Source organism: Solanum pennellii, chromosome 5 (genome assembly GCF_001406875.1).
Source record: "Solanum pennellii chromosome 5, SPENNV200".
NCBI classification, from domain to species: domain Eukaryota; kingdom Viridiplantae; phylum Streptophyta; class Magnoliopsida; order Solanales; family Solanaceae; genus Solanum; species Solanum pennellii.
The window spans coordinates 27,221,050-27,230,852 of NC_028641.1; positions in this window are offsets into that span (position 1 = coordinate 27,221,050).

Here is a 9,803-nt window from a genome sequence, read left to right on the forward strand (position 1 = left end):
ATATTCAAAACAATCCCATGCAAAAAATATACCTTCACACATATGGGAAATTAAAGAATCACCCGATATGACACTTCAAGTAAATAAAGAATGGTTTGAGTCTAAACTTAGAAATTTTTTGGGTGTCAAATAATATTCTTATATGTTATATTTGATTGTATCTTTGAGGTAAATTAGTCATGGTTTATGATTTTACTAGGTTTTTGGATATTATAGATATATATCATACTTAGAAAAAATAATTTTAAATTATAAAAAAAATCTTTGCAAAAGTATGGTCAAATATAATTTCAATTGTAACACCTGAGATTCAAAAAGCAAAAAATAATCATGTTTATCGGACCTACTATCAATACCAATGAAACCATCCATGGCCCTTAGTCGGGACGACGGTCCGTCAATGGTGGCGTTGTCCAAGAGTTGAATTTTTTTCTAAAAATTTCTAGTTTCAGCACTTTGTGATGCTTCACAACATAGGCATGTTATCCATTCCACGAGCGATACATAGGTTTCATAGGTGAGTAATGGACTAATAAAGATTTCAAAGTCATAAGTTGAATGACCACGGGATACGACCAGTCGATTGAACCACAGACCGTAGGTAGGCTACATCATTTGTTGTTCAAAGAGTAAGTATTTGAAACCAATGATGACCAACCAGGACATTCCATAGGTAGACCAAAGAATGTAGGTCTGGCAATTGGTGTGGGATGTCAATTATTCAAAAGAAAGGGCTTTTGTATCAACTTCAAACGTTCATATATTTTAGCAGAAAATGAATAATGTAGCTCATAACTTATGAAATAAAAGATAATTGAATTCTCTTTCAAACACCACCATTTCTGATAAAATGCAAACTTGTATTAAAAGGTTATGATTCTTTTAGTGAAGCCCTGTCGGGTAGACATAAATGACAACCCAGTCAACGAATAGTAGTTGAAACGACTGTCCGTCAGTTCCGTAGAAGATGACACTTTTTTAGTTTTTAATCCATGGGTTATTGGGTATTTTCCAATTATTCTAAATCAATACTATGTCATTTTTCTCTCTAATAGAAGACCATATAATGATCTAAACCCCTAAATTACCCAAACCCAATTAATTCTCTCAAATTCTACAAATAAGATAAAGTGTCGTCTCTCAGATATTTCTTTCTCTCAAAGTTAAAGATGAAAGCTAGGATTTCAATATGATGCCTTTTAATCACACATTGCTATCAAGATTTTGGCATCAAGGTATGTTAATTTTCATCCATGGAGCCCTTTCCTCTACGAAGTTCTCAAATTCTCAAATTTTGTGAAGAAAGATTCCTGAATTAGGATAGACTTTTCTTTAATTGTCATGGGTTGCTTTAAATGTTGATTTATTTTATTCATATGCATGAGTTGAAGTAACTTCATATTTTAAAGATGAATTCTCATAAACCCATGCATAAACAGTTTTTTCTAAGCTAAGTTAAGATAATGTGGGTTTGGACTATTAAAAGGTGACTTTCTAAGATTCGCATGTAATTTCTTTATGAAATAGATGTAAGTGAACTTGAATATACATTGATATTTGAACCATGATTAACATCATGAATTGTTTCAAATAATTCATGATTAGGAAAGCATGTTTATGACTCAAGAAAGCTTATAGATGAGATTTCGTATATGTTTAATGAAGTTTGGCCACGTAACATGAATGGCATCTAGATTTGACCTTAATGCTTTTCAGGATATTTTTCCTAAACTAGGTCTCAGTTAGTTTTGCATCCAGATATGCCTTCAAGGATTAGAACCACAATTTCAAAAATATTTCCATTAGTATTAAGAGCATCTTGAGCATGAAGCGAATGACTAGGGGATTCAATATCTATTATTAAAGATCATGGACGGTGAAAGGGTTTCTTTTGCATGGTGTAAGGATCTATCCTATGATCAGACAAGTGGAGACTATCCAAGTCTTTTAAATATAAGATAAGTTATGTTTAGTGACTATTCTGTGAATTTAATTCTTAGCACAAAGAGGATATTGAGATGGAAGATCTTTCATGTTAAGGTAAGATTTCTAGTAGCAATATCCTTATTCCTTACCTATGTTCTCCAATATGATGATTGTGTTGATAGACATTAGCTAGTGTATCCACATTATCTCAGATTCATGGTTCTGCCTTAGCAAGTAGGAAAACCATTTTAAGTGTGGGAAACACTGAGGAATTATTTTACATCTCACATGGTCTTTATATCGGTTAAGGTTAATTTCCACAATAATAATGAACTAAGGTTACTATACGTAGTATTTCACATGTGTTCATAGATCATTTTGATGGAAATTATCATGATTACCATTATGTTTTCAAACCCTCTTATCTTATGTTTTAACTTTTTCTTTGAATAACATGAAAATATCTTTTTTATAATAATTTCATACGTTTATGCATGTCTATCATGTTTAGTGCATTTTTTTACTAACACATACTCTTGTCTCCATCTCTCATCCTTACATGTAGGGTCTGAAGATTCCAACTTGCACCTCCGTGTCTAGGATTTCTTAGTATTTGAAAATTTAAGATTGGTGAAGCCTAATGTTCGAGGACCAGAGTTTCTATCATTATGTCTTCATATTTTACTTTTGAACTTGATGTAAGGGTTTCATATCGATTCCATCTTACATATTATATGGATTTGAGATGATGTTAGATTTTTGCTTCTCTTTATAAACTTTGTATATGATGAATATGTCTTTTAAATGTTTTAAACTTTATCATCTTTTATGATATATGCTAAGTGGTTTGTGTGGAGCCTTTCGAGGTCATGTGTGCCATATTATGTCTAGGGGCTACCTTGGGTCTTTACAAACTTGAGTTTCTGACAGAGAACAAGGTTTTAAAAGTTTGTATGATTTCTCATAAGCCACATCGAGTATATTTTTGTTCAAGTGTGTGAAGGGCACCACATTTACGGATTAAAGGCAATAAAATGATTAGGAAACTGCATTTCTTTTGTTACTGTAAAATTGTCTGATAGAGTGTTAATCTAGCTCTCTTTATTTTATCAACCCTATTTATGTTTTTCAAAATATGCCTCCATGAAGGAATCCCGTGAAAAGAATAGGAGTGTTCGTGAAAATTTAATACAAGATGTTTCCCAAGTGCCGATAAACCATTTGGTCGAGGAGGTGACTAGTGATGAGTTTCAATCACATTTCATGCACTGGCCCAAGCTATGATTGTTCAATAAAATAGAGAGGTTGGGTAGGAGAACAACAAGGGTGAGAGACTTTATTAGAATGAATCCTCCAGAATTTCATGGGTCTAAAGTTGAGGAAGATCCTCAAGATTTCAATGATGAGATATATAAGGTGTTTAAGATCATGGGAGTGACACCAATACAAAAGGCGGAATCGGACACTTATCAACTTAAAGGTGTTTCTCTAGTTTTGTTTAACCAATAGACAGAAAAGAGGGTGGTAGATGAGGGTCCTCTTGATTGGGAGAAATTTAAGGTTTCTTTTCTTGATATGTTCTTTCCTATTGAGATGAGAGAGGAAAAGGTACTTGAGTTCATCAACCTTTGACAAGGAGATATGTGTGTGAAGGAGTGTGCTTTAAAAATCACACAATTGTCTAAATATGCTCAAAATATGGTTGTCGATCCAAGGGAAAGAATGAGTATGTTTGTGTCCAGCGTTCCAACTTAGTTGTCAAAGATGCCTAACCACCATGCTTGTTAAGTATATGGATGTTTCTTGTTCGATGATTCATGCACAACAAATAGAAGACAAAAATTTGAAGGTGAAAATTACGCATTCTAAGTGGGAAAGAAGAATTATGGTCACTGTTAAGATTCAAGGTCTTTAAAGCCTTGGATTTGAGAAAATAGAAATATTCATCTTTCTAGGACCTAGTGCAAGAACCACGGAATCCACTGACTGTCCATGGTCTGACACAAGATGTGTAGGTGGGGTCTACCATTGGGCACCAAATGTGTATGGTCTCTAACCCCACCCACGGTGGACCAGGACAGCCGGTTGTTGGACATATAGACCGTAGGTGAGGGTCAACAACCAATTGGAGGGAAATGGATATTAAGTCAAATTTAAATGGTCTTATCTTTTAGCATAAGATTATTTTGGTGGAACCTAACCTATGAAATAAAAGATAATTTAATACTATTTCCAACTCCACTTAGTTTACTAAATTCTAATCTCATTGTAAGAGTTATGCTCGTTTTACTGAATCCCTACCCGAAAGATCTTGACCAACAACTTCTATCGACTGTTGGTAGGTCAACCGATGGCCCGTCAACGATGCAATATGTGGAACTCATCAGATTAAGTCAAGGTCATTTTGGTCTAAATCATTGGATGTCTACGCTACATTGTTTTACTCAATTTAAGCCTAATAACGTAGTCAGACATGCCAGAACCTTTATTCACCAAAAATCATTCGAACTTAGAGCAAAAAGAAGAAGATATTGGTGCTAGTTTCCCGAGAAAAACCATAAGGTTCTCTTAGTTAGCATGCCAGAATATTGAGATAATCCAGTATTTCATTTAGGTTTTGTCATTCATATTTCTAGTTGGAGTAGTCTTAGCACCGACTTGGACTAGGGTGCAACTTACCCTTATATTCCAAGAACTACATTCCCCCATAGGTTTATAATTATCCTCTTTGGGTAAAAGATCTAGTGGTCATTCTAGTGATGCATTTATACCCATGGCAAGGTATATTGGGTGAGGCGTATATATTGGACACCGTGTCTACATCACGTGGTTTTATGTCAATTAATAGTAGCTCCTACAGTAAAAATTTAATACATTTGACCAGGTTGTCAGTTTTTACCACAATATTAAATCTCAACATGTTAGTTCATGATTAGTACTTTGTTATTGCATTTAGCATAATTTTCTGTTATATTTCAGTAATTATGTTTCATTTTCGGTTATGTCATTGTTTAGTTATTCTTGTTCAACTTATGTATTTTGTTCAGCTATATTCAATAACATGAAGGCTCAATATATTCCAAGTACTGACGCATATACTTTGCGCTACATCCTTTTATGATGTAGATTCAGGTACTTATCATTAAGTTCACTCATAGATCCATTAGATCCATTCCTTATCCGTATTCAACATCTTGAGTGGTGAGCCTTTACACTTCAAGGAAAATATACATGTTTATGTATTCAGTCTTTTATTTCAATTTTTAGTTTTTCTAGAATTATCTAGGCGCATGTCCCATGTATTTTTAGACATAGTATTCGATTGAACATTAATTTTTGAATGATTGTTCATATTCACTAAATTTTTTAGAAGATATATATATATATATATATATATATATATATATGTATGTATATATATTGAGATCGCATTCGGGTATTCCATACATTTAGTTAACTATTTTCCTAAGCGTCCACATAGTATAACTTTATTCAATTTTTTTGTATGATAATGATATTCCAACATTAGGGTAATCTTGGCAAGACTCTTGATCCTAGGTCACGTGTTTTGTTTCCACTGAGTGAACCAAATGAGAGACACATCCTTAAGCTAGTAGGATGCAAACTCCACCCTATCATTACCAGTCACTTGAAAAACTACAAAGATTTTCATAAGGAATGGGGTGTTAAAATAATATTTGAATTTTTTTCTCATTTTACTCACAGATAATATCTTCATTTATTCTTTGAATGAGGAGGAGCATATGACTCATCTGAGAACTATTCTGAAAACCCTAAAGGATCACCTGTTATTCTTTAAGCTCAGCGAATGTGGATAACGGTTACAATTAGTCACTTTCCTTATTCATGTGGTATATAGCAAGGAAATATGGGTGGATTCTCAAAGATTAGGTAGTGAGCAATAACCCAGAGTCACCTCTCCAATAGTTATCAAAAGTTTCTTGGGTTTGGATTGTTATTAGAGGAGATTTGTCGATGGATTTTCATCCATAGCTTCCCCATTGACCAAGTTAACTCAGAAAAATATCAAGTTTCAGTGGTTAGATGATATGTTAGAAAAGATTCTCAAAACATAAGACCAGGTTGACTACAACTCATGTATCGACTCTAGGATGGTATATATGGGTACGTAATTTATTTTGATGCATCAAGGGTAGGCCATTGTTGTGTCTTCATGTAGTTAAGTAAGGTCATGTCTAATTCTTCTAGACAACTTAAAGTACATGACAAGAACTACCTGATGCATGTCCTTGAGCTTGTAGTTTTAGTATTTGGCCTAAAGATATGGAGACATTACTTGTATGGTGTTCAAGTAGATATGTTCACAGATCATAGGAACCTCAAGTATGTGTTCACACAAAAAGATTTTATTTTTTGCTAGAGGAGATGGTTTAAATTCCTCAAGATTATGATATTAATGTGCTTTACCATCCTTGAAAGGCCAATGTAGCAGTTGATGCTCTTATAATACTATCTATTGGTACCATAGGACATGTTGAGGAAAAACGAAAGGAATTAGAAAAAGATGTTCTTCAGTTTGCTCGCTTAGGAGTTGGTCTTATAGACATAAAAGATGGTGGTGTGATGGTTCAAAATAGATCTGAATCATCAGTTCTAGAGGAGGTTAAGGAAAATCATGGTAGTGATCATGTAATACTTCGATTAAAAGGTGTAGTTCATTAGTAGAAATCTTAGGTTTTCTCCCAAGGGAAATATGGAGTGATTCGATAACAGGGTTACTTATGTGTTCCTAATGTAGGTAAGTTGAGACAACAGATCCTCACATAAGCCCATAATTCTAGATTTTCTATTAAACCAGGTACCACTAATATGTACCATGATCTTCGGGAAGTCCTTTGGTGGAACAACATGAAGAGGGATATTATAGATTTTGTGTTTTAGTGCCCCAATTATAAACAGGTTAATGTAGAACAACAGAAACCTGGAGGTATGACCAAAGAGATTAACATTCCTACATGGAATTCGGAAGTGATAAACATGGATATCATTTTGGGGTTACTTCTAACTCGCAGACAACATGACTCCATTTGGGTTTTAGTAGACATAGTAACTAAGTACGGTCACTTCCTGGATATCAATACTACGACTTTAGGAGAGTACTACACCAAACTCTATGTCAATGACATAGTCAATTTGGATAATGTTCCCTAGTCTATCATCTCAGACAGAGGTTATAACTTTACCTCTTATTTTTGGAAATCATTTTAAAAAATTCTTGGTACTCGAATAGAGGCTCTCACTTTACCTCTCATTTCTGGAAATCATTTAAAAAATCTCAAGGTACTCGACTAAATCTCAGTACAACATTTCATCAAAGGCATCTGGTCAAGCAGAACCTACCATCTAGATCGTAGAGGACATGTTGAGAGATTGTGTGATTGATTTCAAGTGAATTTGGGATGATAACCTACCTCTCATAGAGTTCATCTTAAATAAAAGCTTTTGTTCCAGTATTCAAATGGATCCGAATGAGGCACTATATGGGTGTAGATACATGTTTGTGATTGGTTGGTTTGAAGCAGGTAAAGCAGCCTTGACTGGGCCAGATTCAGTTCATGAGGCTATGGAGAAAGTTCAACTAATCAGAATTAGATAAGACATCCTAGAGTACTATAGGTCGTATATAGATGCGAGGAGAAGGGCTTAGAGTTTGAAATTGATGATTGCATTTTCCAGAAGGTGTCACCTATGAAGGAGGAGATGATATTTGGTAATAAAGGGAAGATAAGTCCTATATATGTTGGTCTGTATAGAATCCTAAAAAAGGGTTAATAATGTGGTTTATGAGTTAAAGTTGCTAGCACAACTAGCAACGGTTCATCCAGTCGTTCACTTTGCTTGTTGAAGAAGTATGTGGGTGATCCGGCATCGATAGTACCATCATAGAGTATGGTTGTTAAATATATTCTAACCTATGAAGAAGTGCCTGTTGAAATTTTTGAACGTCATGTTAATTTGGGAAATAAGGAAGTTGCTTCAGCAAAGGTTTTATGGAGTAGTTCGTCAGTAGAGGGAGCTACTTGAGAAGCAGAAGCAGACATGATGGACAAGTTAGGTTGTATTGTAGTGAAATATGTATACTAATGTAACCTAATTTAGAAATGGTAGTTAGATGATAGTGATAGAATTATTTCAGAATGGTTTGATTGTCAAATACATCTATCCACGAGAGATCAGTGTTAAGAAAGGCTTAACCAGTAAACCTTGGAGTGTATGCTTCACTCCAACCGGATATGACAATGATAAGGAGTGTCAGACAAGATATGGTCTGGAATCCGAGAACAAAGGAGAGCAACACCTAGTAGATGTGAGGACTATCTGAGTTTAAGGGGAAACTTTTATGTATTAGAGTGTGGGTTTTCCCAAAGCTAGGTCTTGTGAGACGGGACCCTTCAAATAGTTGAGTTAAAGTTTCAGAGTATAGATCTCAATATTCTATGGACTAAGACATTCTTGAGAAGCATCTCAAGAATCCAAAAAATATTGAACTAAGACTTACGTAATGAAGTAACTCATAGAGTTCAAGAGTGTGGATGAACTTAGACATACCAAAAGTTGTATCTCATAGTGTTCATGACTATAATTGGACTTTGACATACTAAAAGAAGTAAATCATAGGGTCCATGTGAATAAGGAACTTGGACACACTTAATGAAGCTGAACTTAATAATGAACAAACATGTGTTGACATAGAGTACCTCATAGGAATCTATAGATAAAAAGAGGAACTAGGTTTCAAATCAAGAACAACTAGTAATCGGACCTAAAGGTAATACTTAATATGATTAGTAATATGGGATTCTATGAGTGCATTGGACAAAGTATGACTTAGGGTCATTAAAGAGAATTCTTGAGATAATATTGGACTAGAGTTGTCTTTCCTAGTTATAGTTAACTACAGGAATGAAATTCCTTAGTTAAGAGAGTGAAGTTAATGATGTTGCAAAAGTAGGGTGGGTGTGACTAGGATGACTTCAAGTAAATAACCCAACTTGTAGGTTGGAGTAGATTCCACAATATAATGGTCTAGACTTAAACTTAACTCACAGTTATATTCGTTTAGCTAATGTATTTCTGAAAAAAAGTAATTGAAGGGGGGATTTGTATAATAAATTCGTTAAATTGTACAAGTAATTAGTGAGCATGATTAAAACTTTAGTTGTTATCGATATGAGAAAGAAATTACGGTACATGTGTTCCCCATATCATAACATGATAATCTTAGTAACCACAATCCTTTCCTAGTGATAAGTTAGGTATCTCTAAAATTTTGGTCTGTCATCTAGAAAATTTCACCCCGCACCTTGGTCCAACTACATGTGTATAATTTACTAACCCTTACCATTACTTTATATGAGACATCAGATCAATGTATGGCTTAGCTTTCCCCCTCGCGCCAATCGGCATTAGACTATAAGATAGTATCGCACTAAATCTATGTTGATAATTTTTTCTTATTAACTACCTCATTTATTCGTCAAGTATGAACAAGGCGAGTTTTAACGCATGCACTCGTTAAAAAGAATTCTAAATAAAAGAATTATCAAGTCATGCAATAACATTATTGGTGGATTGCTTAATTATTATTAATTCTTTGTAAATCACTCAAGGTTCCCACAATCCTAATTATAATTTTATTTACCCATATTAGCTAGATAACAATTTATTGTTTTAGATTACGTAATAAGAAAACTAAACCTAGAATTTCTTCTTGAATAGACAAAATCTTCAAAACGTACTTTCGAAATCAATAATTGCCAAAGTTTGCAAAATTTATCTCCAATGGAAAGAACTAAACAAGAACAATAATGTCTAACCCCCCCCCCCTCTCCCAA